General features: G+C 36.1%; 1 protein-coding gene across 1 annotated transcript in view; it reads right to left on the minus strand.

Annotated features, from left to right (window-relative positions):
- CSMD1 (CUB and Sushi multiple domains 1) overlaps window positions 1-21656 on the minus strand; it is a 948047-nt gene that overhangs the window by 643270 nt on the left and 283121 nt on the right. The window lies entirely within an intron of this gene.

A 21656-nucleotide genomic window follows, 5' to 3' on the forward strand; every position in this document is an offset into this window, starting at 1 on the left:
TAGCTGGGCCTCGACTGACACAGAAATATCGAGTGCAATTTGAGAGAGCATGGGCAATCCTATGTGCTCTCCAGCTGCTGCTTGACAAAAAGCATTCATGTCCAATTTCACACAATGACTAGAAAACAAACCCTCAAACCCCCCAAATCTTTCATGTACCAGCTTCAGAAAAATTACATTACATTTCTCATCTTACTGAGAAGTCTTACTTTTATATACAAACCAGAATTTTGGATAAGATAAAATTACATTGCAACACTGATTTTAAGACAATTTCCTCAAATAAATATTTTGATTCATTCTGAAGATAAAATCAAAGGGGGAAAAAATGTTTACACTTTTCACTGAAACATCACACAAGACAATTAGTTACACCTGGCTGATACCACTGAGGTATTGGGTTTTAAGTGATTACTTTTCTATAAGTAAAATATTAGATATCAGACTGTCCCACAAGCCCCAAACTATACTTTCAGTTTACACCACTATCTAATTTCTGTATTTTGCAATAGGGGTGTGTGATTTACTGGGTACAGGACAACAGACCAGAAAGACAACTTTCATTCAAGTTTTACACTGTAAGTTTCCTGAATTCAGAAACTGAAAATGCTCATAAAAAAAAAAAAAAAAAAAAAACAAACAAACAAACAAAAAACACCCAGCCAACCAACCAACAACAATAACCAACAATATCAAAATGCATAAAAAATTCTTTGATATTTTTAATCTGGATTGCTAAGAAAATACATGCCTTTTAAAAAAAAAATCTTGTCTTTGAAATTTATTGTACAATGATGCTATAGTGCATTAACTGGCATCTGGAACTGCAGAAGATAACTACAAACAACATACAACAGTATCACTAAACTGGAAGTTCTTTGTAAAATTAGGCTTATTTAAGATCTCTCTCATATACAAAAACTCCATACTTGAATTACACAAGTCAGGTGGCTCCCCATCTCTTTTCAGTTTTGGGCTTTGGAAAACAAATAGACCAAATTGAGGAAAGCTTTAAATACAGATGAAAGGAATACAGGCAAGGCAACTTAAGTCAGCAAAAAGCTTTCTGCAATTTCTTACTTTAATTTCAAACAACAAAGTCTCACATGTGCTAATTAGCCGTTTAATCTTTTCACCTTCTTGTATACTTGTCAAACCGTTACTCCTCTTTTTCTTGATCTCATTTACTCCAATTCCAGCAATAACCAGATTGATTTCTTCCCCTCCATCCTCAAACTGCAGAACTACTATGAAACTTGACACTTCTTCTATTCAGACTTTTTTTTGTGTTCTCTCACCTTCACTAGACATTGCAGTTTGTAGGGAAATGTGCCTCTTGTTGTAATTAATAAATTAGAGTGGTTATCACTACTGCCCTACATCTGGAATGTACTGAATGACAGTTCATCATTAATTTATGTCCTGGTTTAGAGCCATGAGATATTCCAGACCGGAGGACAGAAGATATTCTAACTTCTTTTTGGGGAATAGAAATAAAAAGGCTGCACAAATAGATCGGAAGATTAAATGGAAATTCTATTTACAAATGTACATACAGAAAGCATTCTGTATGTACAGAAGGCCTTGTGATGCAGCTCAATATTCCCCTGGCCAGCCAGAGCTGTCTTCCCCACGCAAACCATGAGATAAAGAGACATGTGAGCTCTTCTCAAGGAGGAGAGAAGAAAGCAATATCAGCTAGGCACTGTCTTAAATAGTGTGATACTGGAAATTGGAATAGAATAACAATGTTACAACATCCCGGGATGGCCAGGTCCCTCCCTTAGGACTCTGTCTTTTTGAAGAACTTTGTCTTTGTGGTCTTCTTAAAGGTACCTGAACCTCAAACCACCGTATTTACTGATATTTTCTGATCTTTCTCACATGTTTCTTCCTTGAGAAAAAAAAAAAAAATCTGGGTTTAAGGATTTTTTTTTTTTTGATAGCACTACGATATTTCCTGGATCTTCCATTTTTAGCTGAAATGTACGAGAGTAGCATGAATTATAAGGAAAGGAATGAAAACCAGGTTGAGACACAGAAAGACAGAAGCAGCTAGCCTAATTGCATTGCATATAGGTGATAGGGGAAAAAAAAGGAAAAAAAAAGAAAAAACTGTTCTATCAATGCAGAACTATACATCATTAGCTACCTCATTCCTGATCAGTGTTTGTTCCGCTTGGTGTGAATTTGGTTCTTATAAATGAACTTCTTTGAGCAGTGACTGCACATCCCAAGATCTTTTGATGACATCTAGACCTTCCTGCTTTGACTCTTATCATAAAGAATCTATGTTGAGGAACAATACTTATTAACTGCTCAATAAGTAAAACTGTTTCTATAGCATGTCCCTTGAAATACCAGAAGATATTTTTTTAGGGTGACATTGCAATTCACATTAAATCACTACACTAAATGTTTTATGGACATAGGGAAAGGCAAGTATATGGCAAACTTCAAAGAATTAGTACTTATTAGTTTGGGTTTTGTTTGTTTGTTTTCCAAATTCTTTATATTACAGTAATTTTAAACCATATTATGGAAAAGTCTCAAACAGAAAAGTTCTGTATTTCAGTCATTCAACAGACTACCTGAGTGTCTCCACAGTAGTCTTGTTGCCTGAAATATTTCTGAAAGTATCTTTTCATAGCATTCTAATGGATTCAGTCAGATCAAATGCCATGAAATTGAATTCAAACAAAAACTAGAGAGCAGATGAAAATCTAGAGTGTTATTCTTCAGACATATCAAGAACTAAACCACTGCTAACCTACCACATCATTTTTCCTCCCCTTACTAGCATTTTTGCTAGGCAGTTACTGCCCATAAATCACCATGTGTTTTCAACATCATTTCACCATGGGGAAAACTCATATACCTTCACATGTAGCTCTTGGCAATTAACGTGTAGGCATTCACTGCAACCAGAAAGGGAACTGTTTAGACAGTGAAGTGTGTGCGCTAAGGAAGCACAATCATTTCAAGTCCTTGTGCCAGTAACTGCCGTTAGATAAACTTGTACTACACTTCATACTGAGCATATGGCAATACTTTAAGCTTAGAATATTGCTACTTCCCTCACTTTCAGTATCATTAGTCTGCAAAAAAAAAAAAAAAAATCTTTTTAGCTACAGATGGACTATATTTGGCTTGTCTATGAAGAAGAAACAGAACTTGTAACAGAAAACACAGAACTGGAACACCCTTACTGAGTGTAGCCTCTCTTTGGTGGGGGGACCCCCACACCAAAAAAACCACAGCAAACCCCAAAACACTAAACCACCATACATGTCATTCTCCATTGTGTTTTCATAGACCTTACTGTTTAGCTATTTCTAGTCTATAAGCTCTATATTTTTTTTTTTCAATAGCATAGCAGCATGTCCAGCTGGCTCAATACAGAACTCCTCCATTGTCTACATGTGAGGGCATATTCTCGGGCTTCCTGGTACTAAATACATAGTGCAGAAAGTCCTCTGAGTTGTTAGTGATATGGCTAGGGATCTGTGGCAAATAATGTACCAGAAAGAATAGATTTCTTCTGCCCTTAATGGAGGTTAACTAACTAAAAGGAGAACCTTACTGCGGTCTTCAACTACTTATTGAGGCAGTATTAAAAAAAGGGAGGTTCTTTTTGGAACTGAATAAAGGATAGGAAGTCACAGACAAGGTGCAACATGAGACATCCCATTTTTGTGTTAGAAAATCCCAACACCCTGATAGAGGTGATATACTGGAATTGATGCCCAGAGAAGATCTGGTATCTCCATTCTTGAAGATCCTGAAAACTTGATAGTGACCTGAAAAGTATGACCTATCTTCAGACTTGGCTGCAACGCCAGTGGAAGAGAAAAATCAAATAACCATAGTCTCCCCTAACTCAAGTTATTCAGTGAATCCATGACCCACAAGAAAGGTACAGTCCCTATCACAAGCAGCTGCCATAAGAAAAACAGGAATATTCAGCCATTTCTGAGCAAATACAGAAATACAATTAGATCAGCCTAAGAAGCTTTAGGTTCTTTATGTAAGTTTACTTTTGATCAGTAGTTATGAAACTCTAGCAAGTCCCAGCTGTTCATATAGAAACCAATAAGCCTTCAAGGATGGATAAAGTTGATCTGAGCTTTACAGGTTTTTGGAGGCATCCTTAGCAAGAAAAACAGCTCTGTTGGTATGACTCTAAAGATTCCTGACATTTATTCCAAATTTTATTTAGCTGTTTGTGGTAGGTTGACTTCGGCAGCTGCCAGAACCCCAGCCAGCCATTCTTACTGTACCTCTTGAACAGGATAGGGAAGAGAAAATAAGAGGAAAATAATCCTGGTTGAGACAAAACAAGGGAGATAATTTACTAATTACTGTCATGAGCCAAACAGGCATCACCTGGAGAAAATTATTTGTATTTATTGTCAATTAAAATATGTTCAGATAGTGAGGAACAAAGATAAAATGAATCAAAACCTTCTCCACACTCCTCCTCAGGATAAACATCACTCCCTCGTTCCCTGCTCTACTACCTCTTCCCTCAGGTGGTACATGACGATGAGGAATGGGAGCTGGAACAACTCCATAACAGCTCCTCTCTGATGTTCCTTGTTCCTCACACTTTTACCCTCTGCTCTGGTGATCTCTTCCATAAGCAGATGAGAATCTCTGCTCTGGTGCCTGTAGCATCTCCTCCTCTTAATTCTCTCACCTTAGTCCTCACAAAACTGTTTTTCCTTACTTTTTGTTCCTTCCTCCTCTCTGGCATTTTAACTTGCGTTGCTCAGAGGTATCACCACCTTGGCTGCAGACTCAGCCATGCCCTGTGGTGGGTCAGCTGGTGCAGTCTGGAACTGGCTGTGTCCAGCACAGGGTGGTGTCAGCCTCTCCTCACTGAGGCCAACACCTGCAGCCACCAACTGCAGGCTTCACTGTCAGCACCTGGGCACCTGCACCTGGTGCAGCCTTGATCATAAGAATAATTCAAACCAGCTCAATTTTACAAACCAAATACACAAGTAATGAATGTTATCTTAGTAACTGGAATCAGTTTAAAGTATCTGAACATAGCCAGACAGAAGAGAAGCTACTGTAGTAATTTACAAAAAAGTAGTTATTCCACAGAAACCAGCAGTACTGCTGTGAGGAAAAAAAAAAGTGACTACAGAAGATGTATTCATAACATGACCTTTTATGAAACCACTTCCAACCAGCAATGAGAAGAGTTACCCACAGGTTAGGACACCTAATAGTACATAAAGTCAGGAGATGAGCACATTCGTTCCAGCAAACCTGTCTGTTACCTGCCACATGTGAAACCACAGAAGCCTTATCTTAAGAATTTACATCCATTCTGTTGCCAAGAGGAAGTGAAGATTTAAAACCTGACTCAGATGCTATCTCATACATAAAGGAATGAGGAGCTACTATAAGACGAGTGTATGATCTATAATTTATAACTAATTTTCTGTCACAGGAGATAGGAGATCTAGATAGATAGATAGATAGATAGATAGATAGATAGATAGATATTAATTCCACTACCCACAGCTTCAACTTTAAGTCACAGAAAAAGTGAAGACTTGAACAAATTACTCTGATTTGGTAGGTTTCCTTAGCCTTAAGATAACACCTTAAACTGTACAACACTTGCTATGATGAGGAAAGCCCTATCTCAGAGAGCCCACTCTGTCCTCTGCACATGAATGACCCTTTGTTTCCCCACTTCTCCAGCATAAAGATAACACACAGTAGCACCTCCTCACACTGATGAATGGTATTCTGCTTTCTTTACTAAGATAAAAAGAATTAAAAGCTTTTAGGTCTCACATTTCTTACTCCAGCAGTGCCCAGCCTTCCTCAGTGATGTTTTCTACAGCCTCACGCTCTTCGATCCTTGTTGTCGGCCCACAGCAACACCTCAGCACTGTTCTCCCCAAACCATAGTCTCTCACCTCCTTCTATCACTCTGCGAGATCCCAGGTGCTCTACCGTTTCAAACGAGGGGTGCCACGGCCTGCCAGCGTGCCTTAAAAGCACTGCAACAGCGCCACTAAACAGCCAATGCGCGCACCGCACTCTGCACCGCTCTGGAGGCGCGCTCCTGCCCCCGCAGGGGTGATGGGGGCACAGGAAGGTTCCTGGTGTTCCCTGTGACTTTACCTTAACTAGAAATTCATTGTTGGGAATATAAAAATAATATTTTGCTGTAAGGGAAGAATGGAAGCCATTCCAAAACTCACTGAGTCAAATCAGTAAACAGAAAGAAGGTTCTCATAACTGCAGGCTATGGGCATCAGTATGGGTGAAGAAAACTCGAGATGAGTTGTGTCCAATGCCAAACCAATATGCAACCATGAAAGGGACCGAAATGGAGACAAGTCCCAGGAGAGCAGTGGGGCTGAGGATTTCAAGGCAGGTGAAACTGCTGGCAAAGACCTGGCAGATCTGGGTAGCCAGTGGGCTCTGACAGCTCCAGCATTGTGGGGTCACACAGCAGATCTGAGAGAGGACAAGACCCAGAACACTTGCTGCCAGTGAATGAGCCCAGCAGGGTTTGTTACTCCTAGTGAGAAGAAAAAAGGCTTTCCTAACAGGAAATCACAGTGCTGCCCCACAGTCCCAACTCCAATGCAGCACAAGCTAAAGAAGAAAAACCCAGTTCACATCCGAAATACCTGGCAGTTGCTGAGACTGGTGCCAACTGCCAACTAAATGAACTCGTGGTCCATGGCACTGCTCTATGGCTATGCACAAGTGCTTTCTTTTCCTGGCAGAACTTATACCATTTATTTTTCTTGAAATTTCTACCCATTGTACAAAAAATGCAGCTGCAGAAATGGTTTCATATGCCTCTGTGCTAAATGACATGTCGGCTAATGTTTGACAAAACTGGACAAAAATAAAGCAGTGCTCTAAAGAGTGCCCAAAGTAAAGTAGTTAAAATAAACCATTATTTCCAGATGGATAAGAGCAGTGATTTACCTTAATGAGAAAGGTGTTATTTCAGTTACTTTAAAGCAAATTACTCTGCTTGACAAAAAGCAATTGAAACGTTAAGATCCTGCAGCCCAGATTAACATGAGGATACTGCATTTCTAACAGTTCTAACAGTACACAAATACTGAGATAAAAGCCACCTCTCAGGTGTTCTGGTGTGAGCCCTGATGAATCCAGTAGGAGTAAAATGACACAAATATACAGTAAAATAGGATTTTAATAACTTAATTAATAATTCTATTCCAAGGAAATCCTATTTTTAGAGAATTACATAAACATTTTCATAAGCTGAATTATTTCTTCAGGCCCATTATCTATTCCTATATCTGTTAGCTCACTAACCACAGGATGATGAGTTTAGTAACAAAACAAAACAAACAAACAAAACCCCACAGTAGTAAGACCATTGCTGATAATAGATTACAGATGAAATCTAAGAATTTTTAATTTAAAAAAAGGATCAGGAATTAAGTCAGCAAAACCAGGATTTCTCAGTGGTTTTGCCAAACATACTTGTCAAACAGTTGAAGATAGTCTTAGAAAACATGTGCTTTACTCCGTTTAAGATTCATTATGAGTTTTGTCTGTTTACTCTCACATACAGGTGTCATATCATATTCAATCACATGTTGCATTGAATCCATATCATGTATATAGTGATCTCTTATTTTACATAATTTCAGTTGTGAATCTAGCTTTCATTGCTCCTTTAGAGAGAGATCTGTGAGGTTGAGAACATTACATCAATTAACAGTTGATTCAGCCTCAGAATAAATAGGAATTAGTTTTATTTGACAATTGGTTTTAAAAATTCATTATAAATCTTCCATAATGCCATAGATTTTATTCATGCTCCCACTTGTGAGTTGTTTGAAATGAAAAATGTACAGAACTCTTCATCTGGAAAAACAAAACAAACCAAAGCAAAACACCTAACATCTCAAAAGCCTATCACAGAAACACAAACGGTATTTTATGCCTCTGCAAATGGAATTTAGAGAGGAAAAAGTCTGTGAAGAGGAGTCTTTTTCTCTTCACAGGCCAGCCATTAATAACTAAAAAAATCACCCACATTTTCACCTCCCTAGATTTACCAGACTCACCTTTTATTATAGTATCAGGGCACCACCACAAAAACCAGTGAAACGAAGCCAGCATAAATGGAAATGGAATGATAATAAGTGGCTTAGAAGCCCTGCAACACACGAAATTTGCCTGAGGGGGGAAATAAATCAATTTCAGAAGTACCAATTTAAACATTTTTACAAATTGGATTACAGTAGTATTGCCAGCTGAAAAAATAACAACGATGCTAGCCTCTTTGGTGGCACCACTTTAAGTAAAGGCCTCAAGGCAAAAGAGAATATGCTAGTAAATATTTGAATAGATCAGATTTTATTACAGACAGCAAGTATGTCTTGTGCAGCAATAAGGAGGTATCTAAAAAAAAATACATTACTGTTCAAACATAAGTGCATCTAACAAAGCTTATACAGTGCTCAACATCTCTTCTGTAAGAAGATTAAAATTTTGTACCTGTAACTTGATTCTGGTAATGTGTGAAACATCAAATGTGGCCTATGATGAACAGTAAAAATTTCAATATTCACACCTTTGCTGATTTCTACTATCTGTTTTGCACAGACTAGACTGACTGGCTTCTTGTTATTGCTCAATTCAAAATACATATTTACATGCTAATGACTGAAATCATTCCCATTAGTAATCTCGGATCTGAGTGTTCTTCATATATTTTATTGAGATTAATGAAATAAACCAGTTCATTGAATTAAATATTTACATGTTTCAAGAGAGTAAAATGTTATATTTTAGTATTTTCTAGTCATTATGCTGTCAAAATGGCATTTTCCCCTGCATATTACCAATTCATATTTTTTTAAGTGATACAAAGTTAAAAACAGCCTGTGATTTAGATTATTTTCAAAAGAACCCACCATTTTTTATACATCTTTAATTTCATAAGCCAAACTTTAACTGAATTTTATTTAACTTTAAAAAAAAGTTTTGATAGTTTCAAATGGCACTTAAAAGAAGTGGCTACTGCTGCTAATAGGAAATAATGGCCAATTCAGGAGACGTTTGGGAATTACATGAGTGCTTTGGGCTAATTCTACATTCATTGTATTAAGTATCATATACTTGTATTTTCCTTAATTATAGCACTTGTAATTTTCTTTGTATGTATTTTGCAATATTCAAAACCTTCTGGCTACACAGATAAGTTATCTGTGTAGCTCAGTGCTTCATTTTAAATATTATTCATATGTAGAGCAAGAGTAAGCTGTAAAAGGCAGTGTGGAGGCACAGCACATACAAGAATATCTGACAGGAAATCAAGACACACAGACATGGATTTTCATCAGTGGATCCATTTACAGTGCAGATAGGGCAAAACAGCAGTGCAGCCTCTTTCTTGTTCTGTAATAAGGAAATATATATATATCCCCATATATATTTTTTTTCTCCACCCCCTTATATGTGTGTGTGTGTATATATACACACACTGTGGGAAAGATCCGGAGTACTTAAGCTGCACACATAGTACGTACCTCTGAAAATGGGCACTTGCTCATTTATACTGAAGACCTTAGTTTTGTATCTGTTGATACTGTTACCCATGCTAACAATATTTAACTACCACATTCTTAACGTCTTTATTTTGCCACATTAGCATTCACCATTGTATTTCTTTGGTGTAGCAGTTAAAGAATCTCCATGTACATTGACCCTATAGGCAATTTTTTTTCTTAACTTTTAAAGCAAAAATTATGTCAAAATGTCATCTGATCATGTTCAGAATATCCTTGCCTCACACATACCTTGTTGCTCTGAGCAGTAGTTCTTTGACAAATGCAGGAGTAATGAGGTAGAACAATCTGCTGTTAAATTTAATAGTGAACAAATTTTGGTAGTTTCTGCCTAAAATATCACATTCCAAAAGTAGGTTTAGAAATATGTCTTAATTGAGAGATATTTCATCTCTCCTTCTGATCATTTTCTGTGCTTATATTTTAAGTCACCTCAGTAGGTTTGCCCTAGGATGCATAATTTGATGCTTGAGCTCCTCCTATTACAACATTCTATCTTTTTCTCCTGTCCTTTAATCCTTACCACATATAATAGATCATTTCAGGGCTTATGATCATCATTGAGATTATCTACAGTAGTATCATTTTTGGTTTGGAACAAATTGTTTCTTATGGATGACTTGCCCTAACAACTGTGTTTAGGTGAGTCATATTTTGTTAGTTTAAAATGTTCTCATTCAAATTTATCGTTCTTCAAAGATGTATGCAAAGTTTTTTTGCTCATACTTTTAATTTCAGCAAATTTTCTCTTGAAATTGTATGGTAATATTTATACATTAGCCTCAAACCACAGATGTTGCCTAGTTACCTGAAGCAAGTTACATATTAGGCAAATTCTGCCATTAAATGTGTAAAATCTCTGCAGGAAAGTGGTGTTGCTCTACGTGATCTGTTAGGCTATTATATCTCATTTACTCCTGCAAATGATCTTAAGAGAGCTGCCTGAAGCTGCCTTTAATTACCCATGTGTGTCCAGATGATGCAGGATCTTAAATATCTGAACACAGCTAATAGTTTCTATTTTGTTTACCTTTAACACAATATTTGATACTACCAGGACAATTAGGTTGTTGTCAGGGATCTGACATCCATTTCTGCTGGCATCCTACAGGCTGCCTACATACATTGTTTGATACAGAGAAAGTCAATACTGAAAGAAAACAGTTTTGTATTTTTCATCTTAACCCATTCAGAATCTGTTAGTGTCAGTTTTGCTCATTGTTTTGAATAGGAGTTTTACTTAAACATATTGTTTAGAATTTCTTTATATGTAGGTATGTTTTTATTGTCAGTGGCTCGCATTTATGTAGAACAGTCAGTAAAACTTGTTTGTTTGTTTGTTTCTCATGAAAGTGCTAACATCTTCAAATTGTTGTTATTTTAATATGGAATAAGATGGCTTTGGTGAAATAGCTTTCCCAAGTCTCTGAAAACCTTTATGGTCAGAGAAAAGTTTTAAGGTCAAACCGCTGTAGAGGACTCCACGTGCCCATGGAACAATCATTCCATGGGCTACAGTAGTACTTTACTATTCATTCCTCTGACAAGGTGTTAATATGGGGATTATTTACTTCTCCAAGTGTTGGGTGGTAGGGAAATGAGTTACAGAAATATGAAATAGCTAAGGAGCAATAATTACTGTTCAGATGGAGGACAGAACACACAAGAAAAAAGCAAGACAACCAGCGATCAAAACAGTAATGGGGTTCAGGGGAGTCACTATGCAACTGAGAAGGAAAAGCATAAGATGCAAGTGAAGACTGATTGTTCAAAAGAGATCCTGAAGAATAAAACTGTGGGAAGGAAGGTCATGTTTTGTGGGAAAAGAAGGTAGCCTTATTTATTTAGCCTTATTAAGCACTAAGAGAATTTGGCTGACCTGGCAAAAAAAATTCCCACCAGTTTTCGGAGGTGAGGTTACAGGGGATGTTAGTAGATAATGATGAATGAAAGGAGTCCATTTTGATGGAAATTTGTTTGTTTTGGTTTGTTCTAGTGGTGTTCCAGGCTCTATTAAGTTGCATGTAGCAAATAAGGGAGTAAACCACTCTCCAGCGTTCAGCTCCTGCACTCAATCAATGTCTAAGCCAGCCTATTTCTCTATGATAACTGTGAAAGAAACTGAGACTGATTAACCTCCACAACTAAAGTTTGCCTTTTTGAAATACCCCTCACAAAAGTAGCTGCCTGGACTGGGAGATGAGCTTGAGAAAGGCAACTGGGAAAACTATGTAAGTTTAATTGCAATTCTTCTTCTAGTGAATTAGAATAAAAAGGCCAATGCCAGCCAAGAAGATGGAGCACAAACCAGCTATGAGTGTTGCCTTTCTTGACATTCCTGCTAACAAAGCTGTCATGGTTTACAGAACTAGGATTTGCTCAGAGATGGTTATCAATGCGAATGGAGAACCCATATTTCAAACAATTAAACAAATATGAGCGCTGAAGTTCCCAATGCAAATTCATAAGGAAAGACAAAGCCAAGGGGAAAGGAAGATATATTTCATGAAGTATCACCCTAAAAATGGGGGGGAGGGGGGGGAGGCAAGGGAGGGAGGCAGGGAAGAAAAATAACAACTAGAAGATCAAGAGGAATGCAAAGAAAAAGGAGAGCTAGTTGTTCTCATACTTTTTCAAGCTGCTTTATCTTCTATTTGTATTAAATTTATGGTTCTTTTTTATAAATTTTTTATGTACTTTAAAATACATTTTCTAAACCAAACCCAAAACTTCTTTGTACTGCTATGATAAGATTTGATTCCCCTTCTTTTCTCTTCAGATAGCTATGATTTATTTTAATGTTGGGGCAGGGTGGTGTGGGAGGGTGCAGTGTTATTACTTTTCCTTACTAGCAGACTCTAGTGCTTGCAGTCTGTCATTACTCACTCTCTTTTCCTTTACAAACCTCTATTTGATCATGGTATGAAAGAGGTATGTGAACTAAACAACCTAATGAAGTTTCATCCTTATCTGTTACAGATCTGTGGCTGAAGTTTTATTGTTACCTGCTGGCCAAACACAAAACCTACCTCTTATTGATTTGTTGATGGAACAGTGTTATTCAATGCTACAGAATAAGAGCACTTTGATGTTTTAACTTCAGTATGTTCGATAGTAGCAAAAGCTTTTATGTTATCTTTGTTATTTGATTTGGCATGTATCATTTAATGATGAAACTACACTTACCAAATAAATCACTTCTCCTTCCATATCAGTATCTATTCTTTAAGTTGTTTTGGTTTTGTTACCATATTAGAAAGAACAATTGGTGTGGGAATACAGGTTCTCATGAAACATTTATTATATTTAGGGGATCTAAACCAATTGTAACATGCTCTTTGTGACTACATTTCATTTTTGGCTGCTGCTTTGGGATTTTTTTGGTAAGAGATAGAGAAAACCATGATTCTTTTCTGGGAAGTTTTTCTTCTGTTCTATGAAAATACTCATATTTATTTTTTAAAATCTTTCTTTTTTTTTTTTTTTTTTTTTGCTCCTTGACAAAACTGAGAATTTGTGGGATGTTGTCTTTTTCCAGTGACTGAGAGTTTTGAGACTTTGAAAAAAATGAATAAAAATTAGACAAATTTACTATATCTCAGGAAGTAATTCCTGAAAAACCGCCTGATACAGGTAGTAGCAGATGGAATAGTGGTGTCTTTTTAAGAAATATACAATCCTGAATTTGTGAGCCATCTCCTTTTCTAAATTTTACTGAAAAAAGTACAACCTATAAAATGTTGATAAAGGAGCACCTTTTTCATTGAATAATGCCTCTGAGTGGAAGACTCCCATATCCTTCGTCTGGGAGACAAAATCAGTTATGACTAAAGAGAATAATACATTGGTTTTTTTTTTTTTTTGCAATTCATAGCCTCTTAGATTTACATTAACTGTGTGACAATTGAGAGGTAAAGAACTTAAAGATCCACAACAGATAATATACTAACAAAATTCAGTAGTCAGCAGATCTAAATTCCCTAATGATTTCACTACATAAAAAACAAGTGTCAGACAGGAGGGAAACTACTAGCAGTGTGTTAAAGCCCAGGTTTTGGACTAGTCTTAACAATTTTTTTTGTTAATAGCTGAACAAAATAGCAGGAATGTGATAATGAAACAAAATTAGACAAAAATATTGACTAGGAGAACTGGAATAGTTGATAAAATCTGGATAAATGATTTAAATGGTGACATAGCATTGAGGGTTGGATTTAAAAAAAAAAAGAATAGATTGTGAAGTAAGAGAGACATCTCTTCAGATAGGCTGACTCATTCTTTTTTCATTGATTCTGAAGGAAGCTGGCCTTATCTCATTCCTAATCTTACACTGGTAAAAATAGTCGGGAGGAATAATACTTCCAGAGACTAAAATGCCAAAGCTATGAATATTGACAAATTCGAGTGAATGACTCCAGTAAAAGGTCATTAAGATTATTCTGTGATTCTGTAAGACCTGGGAGGAAGGGATTCATATAGAAGATGGAGACATACTATTTGAGGTGTCCAGTGAAAGGATGAGACAACACAGTCTAGAGTTGCAACAAGAAACGAATTATGAGAAAATATTGGGCTTTTCAGTACCATGTTACTATTCAAATGATACTATGGCTTTCTATGAAATACTACACAGTGCTACAAAATTCAAACATTAAGCTATGGGTTGTGTAGTTTGCTGCTACTACCACAAGCTGCCAGAAACAACTGCTTCTGCTTGAGTTATAGTGATAATTCTAGGGCCATTGTCTCAACTGATCCTTCCTGAACTCCTCTGATCATGCCAGGTTTTCCGAGAGGTACCAACCCCTCTATTTTAGGCTAATGATATTGATGTTGTGGAATATTTGCATAGCAAACACATGCTTTTTGGGTAACACACGAAATTTAGCAGAAAAAATAGCAGCTGCAAATGCCATGCTGAATATCCTATCAGTCTGACAAGTTTGGTCAAATTACTAACCTAAGCCACTACAATGCACTGAAAATGAAATCTCTTTGGCAGCTGCCTTGTCAAGAGAGGAATACAGGAAACCTCATATACATATGCTCCAAGAAATAATTTGCTAATAGACTTGTAAAATATTAGTATTGAATGAAGTAGCAATAATTATTTCCAGTATATATGTCTGAACAACAATATAAATACTATTAATATGTAACAAAATTGCAATCAATTGACCTCTCACTTGTCAATATTCTTTAAACGTGTACTGATACTATCCAACGTGTACCACCATAGTTGAAAAAATGTAGCTCAAATGAAAATAAAGCACTTAATAAATGTAAAGCATTACTATTCAAGTCTCACTTGCCAAAAGCACAATCAAACCAAGCCATGAATTAAAAATTTAAAAATCACTATTTTAGCAATGCCTGTCATCAAGAAGCAGATAACCCAAACAAGACTCAGTTCACACTAGCAATCACCATACTCAAAGATCGCAAGGATAGGCTTTTTTTTTCAGTCTCACATTTTGCACAGATTCTTACTTCCATGCCAAATTCTTCTATGAATAAGGACTACTGTTTAGGAAATATGGTACATGGAAATTAAATCCACCAAGCAAACTTTTCTGGTTGTCTTTTTTTTTTTTTTTCTTTTCTCTTCATTTCCTTCCTTCCTTCCTTCCTTCCTTCCTTCCTTCCTTCCTTCCTTCCTTCCTTCCTTCCTTCCTTCCTTCCTTCCTTCCTTCCTTCCTTCCTTCCTTCCTTCCTTCCTTCCTTCCTTCCTTCCTTCCTTCCTTCCTTCCTTCCTTCCTTCCTTCCTTCCTTCCTTCCTTCCTTCCTTCCTTCCTTCCTTCCTTCCTTCCTTCCTTCCTTCCTTCCCTCCTTCCCTCCTTCCTTCCTTTTTTTTTACTATACCATTGCTTTTTTCTCTTATGGCCTTGAATCTTTAATCTAAGACCAATCTCTTTTTCTTAAACTGGCTTCCCTCCAGTTACTGCATACTGAGGTATGATATCCAAAACTGGATACTACGCACCAGTCTTTCTAGTGCTAAATAAAAAGGAAGGGTCCTTTTACATGGCTTACAGAGGTCTATTTTCCTGTTCATTCATCTTAGTATGGAGTTTTATCTTCTTTTATCCTGTGCAGCAATGTGACAGTTGTTATGAAGTGAAACCATAAACCTCAAGAATCCTACAAGTCTTTTTTCAGAACGTCTACCTTACTCGCTCCGATCTAGTCACTTGGCTGTTGCTAGTTCAGTGATGTTTAATAAAGCTTGAAATACAGGTCTTCAGAGTTTTTGCAATCACTACTCAAGAAGACAGTGGCAGCAGAAGAGCACTTGCACTACTTAATTTCTTCTTGTATAGTGATTCCATTTTGTTTTAGTAAGTGCCCTGAAATGCCACATCAAAAAAAAAAAAAAAATTAAAAATCTGAAAGTATTCTGATAAGGCTGTAGAGGCCACTGTGTCAAATGGGTTTCTTGAGCCTACTCTTGTTTGCAAGATATAAAAAGGGCAGCAGTAAATACCAACCAGATAATAGATTCCTTAACTGCTCATTCTTCAAGAAATTCAAATATGTGGCCTTAATTTGTCAGTGTAGTCAGTATCACCACTCATTCTAAATTATGCCTTTTAGATAATGGTGCAATATTCTGTCTCAAGAAACAGAATATCACCAATATTTCTTTAGTGTATTACTAAAATCCTGCTCTATTTTACAGTTAAGATAAATTACTCACTTTATGCCATTAATCCTTTCGTCTGTTCCAAATAGCTTCCATGAATGCACTTTGGGAAGCAGAGAGATAAGAGTGGGAGCTTTTGCAAAGTAAGATATTTTTTGAAGATTTTTTTTTTATTTCTGATGTGAAGTGAGAAGCCCAGCCTATAGTCCACATAGTTCAGTAGTATGTGAAGGCATCAACAATTTTTCTAACTTTGGAAGCGAAGTGTTTAAGTTATTTCATTCATTGCTTCAGTTGTCATTACTATTGTGGGATCTTGCTACAGGCAGTGGTTTGGAAAGGTTCCTAGTTGTTTTCAGTAAAACACATTATTAATACTACTATTATTTTAATGGAACATTCTTTACCATCAAAACTGAATAGTTTTTATCTGCCAATAGAAGAATGCTTCAAAGTTTACCTAATCTTTCTAAGTTTATGGCATCGATCATTCCTCTATACATTTATGCATAATTTGCAGGAAGGCTGTAATTTTTGCAATTGATAATTATCTCCTCATTTAATTTGTTTTGCAGCTTTGGTAGATATTAATGTCCTGCCTTTGATTTTCTAACATTTTGATTACTAAAGCCTTCACACTCTTTTGTGTAGGTGCTTGAGCCACTAAAATAATTTATAATTAATTTTCAGGTATGTTATTATTATGATTATTATTTTTTTTCACATCATGATCTTTCTGAGCTATCTTTTAGAATATTACTCTTTTATTTTTCACATGGACTTACAGTGAAAACACTTGCTACTGTCTGAATACCAGTGTGGATTTCAGTGTGAGGGATATTAAGGACAATTAGAGATTAACACTTTTACACTGAACCATGATATCTCCACTGCGAATAAGCTGCAAGTAAACTTAAACATTTGCATATATTATTTCAAATCCAAATGGCATAAATTTTTCAGCCAGAACTGCAATAATATGAGATGTCTTTAGTGAAATATTATGGATGCTGGCATATCTTTAACTAGTTAGACTATGAAGCTCTTTTATATATATATATATATATATATATATATATATATATATATTAACAAGATAGAACAATAATTTGTGTGGTTGGTATACAATCCACAAGCAAAGGTAACACTCATCTGCTTAACTTTTCAGAGTGTGAACAGTTTTTCCTGAAGATGATAAATATTTTTTTATCCCAGTAACTTTCCATGTATTTTGTGACACTGTGGATTTCACTTTTGTGTTATGATCCAGAATTCCCATGAGAAAGATTTCAAAGCAAATATAATGGCATTTACTGTGGAATTTAATGATGCTGGGCTGTGGTTTGTCACTGGCTGTACTAGCAAATTGAGTCAGAAAAATAGATTTTTTGTGAGCCTGTTGTTGTCTACACTTAACTATGTGCAGGTTTGGATCTCTGAGCAGTTTAGATATGTGTGAACTAGATATTCCCAGTGCTTCAAGGGGGCATCAGGTTAAAAACAAGCCCATTAGCTACACCATCACTGAGTAATCCAGTGTGCACTTTTTGTCTTCAATGAATTTTGCATTGTATCCAGTGGAAGCTTTTTGCCCGAGAGTCAGATTAAATATAACCTGAAGCAAAGCTTCTGACCCTGAACAATGCAAAGGTGTGGGACTTAGCATCAGCCACTTCTCTCTCTTGGTCTGTCCCCTACTGCTCATAATTACTTGCCAATGGAGCAATACTATTTTAGCACTTTCGGTTTACTGGGTCATTCAAAACATCTAAACATTTCTAAAAGCATAAAGAGGCAGTATTCTAAGGAGTTTTTAGGTAAAACATGAACTCACCTAAACAACACAAGTTAGCTTGGACTGCATTTTTTGCTTCATTTTTTTATATATAGCTTTTAGTTTGTGTGTGTGTATATATATATATATATATACATATAGCTTGTATATATATGTATAGATGTATGTATATATGTATAGTTTGTGTATATATATATAAAGCATTTTACAATAAGTTTATAATAAGTAAATCCTAAACTATGAAGTGGCCATGTATTTCTTTACAGATAGGATTTTTTTCAGAATTATTTTGGTTTAGAATATTCAGCTTCTGGGCCACATACAGGAGAGAGATAGGTACCAATTTCTTAACTTTGCAGGACTCGTGTCTGATGCTTAAGGCAAAATTAGCTATGTTAGGCATCTAAAGTTCTTATGCACTGCACAGGGAAAGTTAAATCCCACAAACCTGAAGAAAATAATGAAGGAAGTTAACTGGGAAAGGTTGAGGAATACCTTATGCAAACTGGTGTAGCTTTCTACTATGGATTCACAGTCCAAAATCTTTTCACATTTAGTGACTGCAGCTAATGATAACTATTTTAAACTTACTTATCATGTTTATGTTTTGATTCTACACTGTGCTTAACATGTCTTTGGATTTTATGAATTGTTTTGTTGTACACACAGAGCTTATTGACAAAAGGTATAAAGGTACATCCTTACACTTACTAGCTAACACCACCTCACAACAGGAGCACGTTTTGCCATTGGTGTGGGAGAAGGATTTTCGGCTCTCACACTGTTACAATTTCAAAAATATGCATTGCCACAAGGTCCTATGAAATACCTAAAAAGTTAGGAAGGTGAATGTATGGCACTTACACTTTTTTAAAACATCTGTTTGATGCATCACAGCAGTAATGCAACTATCAGGTAAGAGATGATCAAATTTATTTTGCTGTTTAAAGATGCAAGAGGGAATTTATTTGAACTATTATCTTGATCACAGGAAGATGTCTTCCAGAAAAGCATTATGTAGTGTCAGAACTGGCTCTTATGTATGTGATAGTGAATAAAGATTTTTTAAGGTGTGGCTTGGGGGAAGGAAGGTGTCCCCAGAAAAGAGAGAGGGAGGAAGGGGAGAGGACCATCTTACTTGATTCCTCTTTTACCTGTTCTTGAATAAATTACTCAGACAGAAAACAGATTTTCAAAGTAACTCACCTTCTACTTGACAAAATACCTGACAAGCTGCACAGATGGCTATTTAAACGTTACTTAATGTAATAAAACCTCCTGTGCGACCTCTCAGAAAAGAAGAAATATTTAATTAAACCATAGTGCAGAGTTCTACTGGAAGACAGTCTATATATTGAAGAGCTGCCTTCAGAAAACAGAAATTTATGTTTCTTTCAGCCTCTTGACCTTGTCAGCCTTTTGAATTTCTGTTTCACAACACAAAGCATATATATCATACCACTAATTAGATCACAGCACTTAAGAAATTACTATCCTAGTCTTTAGTTTGCATATTTTACATTATAATTCTAAAATTTATAATAATGTGTATAATGCTTTTTATTCTCCTTTGAAATATTAATTAGACTTGATTTCAACGGTATTATTTTGTCCTACTTTTCTTCTAACTACTGCATTTTTAAAAGTACTATTATGATACTAACAATATCATTTGGTGATTAATTTTCTAATTCATATGAAAGACAGGATTATTTCACTGAATATATATACATTTATACACTGCACTTGTAGAATTCAAAGGTAAGTATCTAGCAATTAAACTGTAAGACACGTAAGTTTTGCTACATTTGGGCAATTATGCTATAGAATTGTGCAAGAAGTATGCAGTATGTTCCACCAGACCTTTAGAACAAGAACTTTATCATTCTGACTGCACAAGATGAAGCCCTTTCTGTTGATCTGTTGTGCCTAGTTAGACTGGCAAAATGTGCTCCTGTTGTGAGATGATGTTAGCTAGTAAGTGCAAGGATGTACCTTTATACATTTTGTCAACAAGCTCTGTGTGTACAACAAACAATTCACAAAATCCAAAGACGTGTTAAGTATATTGTAGAATCAAAACATAAACATGATAAATAAGTTTAAAATATTTTACCTATTTCAGCAATGTTTAATTTTGCAGCTATATACACTCTGAGGCCTTTTCTAGTTGCAGGGGAACTGGATTCAGCATGAAACCACAACTTGAGGAAATATTTATTTTAAATGGATTTCAAAACTCTTATGTAACCTAGATTATGACAAATCTATTCAAGTAATGTTGCTAGCAAAGAAAAGCATGTTACTGTAAAGGTTTAGCACAAGGGCTAATCTACCTGCTCCCCCAACACAAAAGTGAGGGGAAGAGTAGCACACACAACTCAAGATTGAGATAAAGAGATAAGATTTTAATATAACATATCATAAGCACAATGCATAATTACCTCAGTTAATAATCTAATTAATCTAATAACACAATGCATGATTACCTTATCTTAGCCTATTCGCAGAAGCGCAATGGAATACAGAGAAAAAACAGCATAAAACAGAAAACCAAAACCAGCAGCTACCCAACTCCCGCATGTTTTGCTGCCATAGTGGGGAAGACAGAAAGCTCCTTGATTTTAATATAACCCTAAAACACAAACTATTTTAATAACTATTTGTTTAACATTTTATAGTAACTCAGCATATCTACACCATAGGATGTGATAGGGAATTTGAAGACAGTATGTCACTAAAACAGAGACAAAAGTTGACACAATTTCACTATCACTAGAGCAGAAATGCAGCCTCTGGCAGTGCTCTCTCTGTTAATGCTGCTGTTGTGGGTCCTGAGTGATTTCAGTTTTCTGAAATATTGCTGGATTATCCTTGGGCATTCAACAGGGCTTTTCAGGCCCCCTGGCAAAGCAGGCATGGCTGTCCCTATGATGTCTGCAAAACGTTCTGATCAATGTTAATATTTCCCATAAGAAAACTTCATGACATATATCATGCAAGAAGCTTGAACTTTTGGACTCACAAACTTTGCCACTACTCTTTCAAGCTTGGTTTGTATCTTTATATGGCAGCTAAGACCACCAGAAAACCATAGTATTTACTTCTTCATGCTTGGGCTGTTGGATTGAGCAAATGAGCCCTTGTCTGACCTCCCAAGACTCTCACCCTGCTTGCTCTGTGGCCTTTTCATTTTGGTGCTCCACCTAAGGGGCATACAGCTGCTTCATGGAATTTATGTCTCATCCAGAGACATGTTAGATTATTTCTGGAATGGTTTTGATTTTTTTTTAATTTTTATTTAAATATATATAAGATGAGGTAAATGTAAACTAAAGCAGGGAACAAAGTTTCTTCAGAGCCAGGATAAGACTATTGCTTTAAAAAAACATACATTTTATTTCCTTTCTAAAAATCTTCAATTTATCCAGAATTTAAAAAGCCTTTTCTCATCCCTCACAGTTATAAATAGAACAGACTTCTGAGCCAGTTGCCATACCTCACTGCCTCTCAGTCTTCTACTAATTGTTGTGAAGATTTAACAGAGAGGACGCTATCTGGACCATGCTAGAATGCTCTAAAATCACACACCCACTGTGAAAGCAGACCTAAGCTACTTGAA

The sequence above is a fragment of the Indicator indicator genome, chromosome 9 (assembly GCF_027791375.1).
Source record: "Indicator indicator isolate 239-I01 chromosome 9, UM_Iind_1.1, whole genome shotgun sequence".
In the NCBI taxonomy this organism is placed as follows: domain Eukaryota; kingdom Metazoa; phylum Chordata; class Aves; order Piciformes; family Indicatoridae; genus Indicator; species Indicator indicator.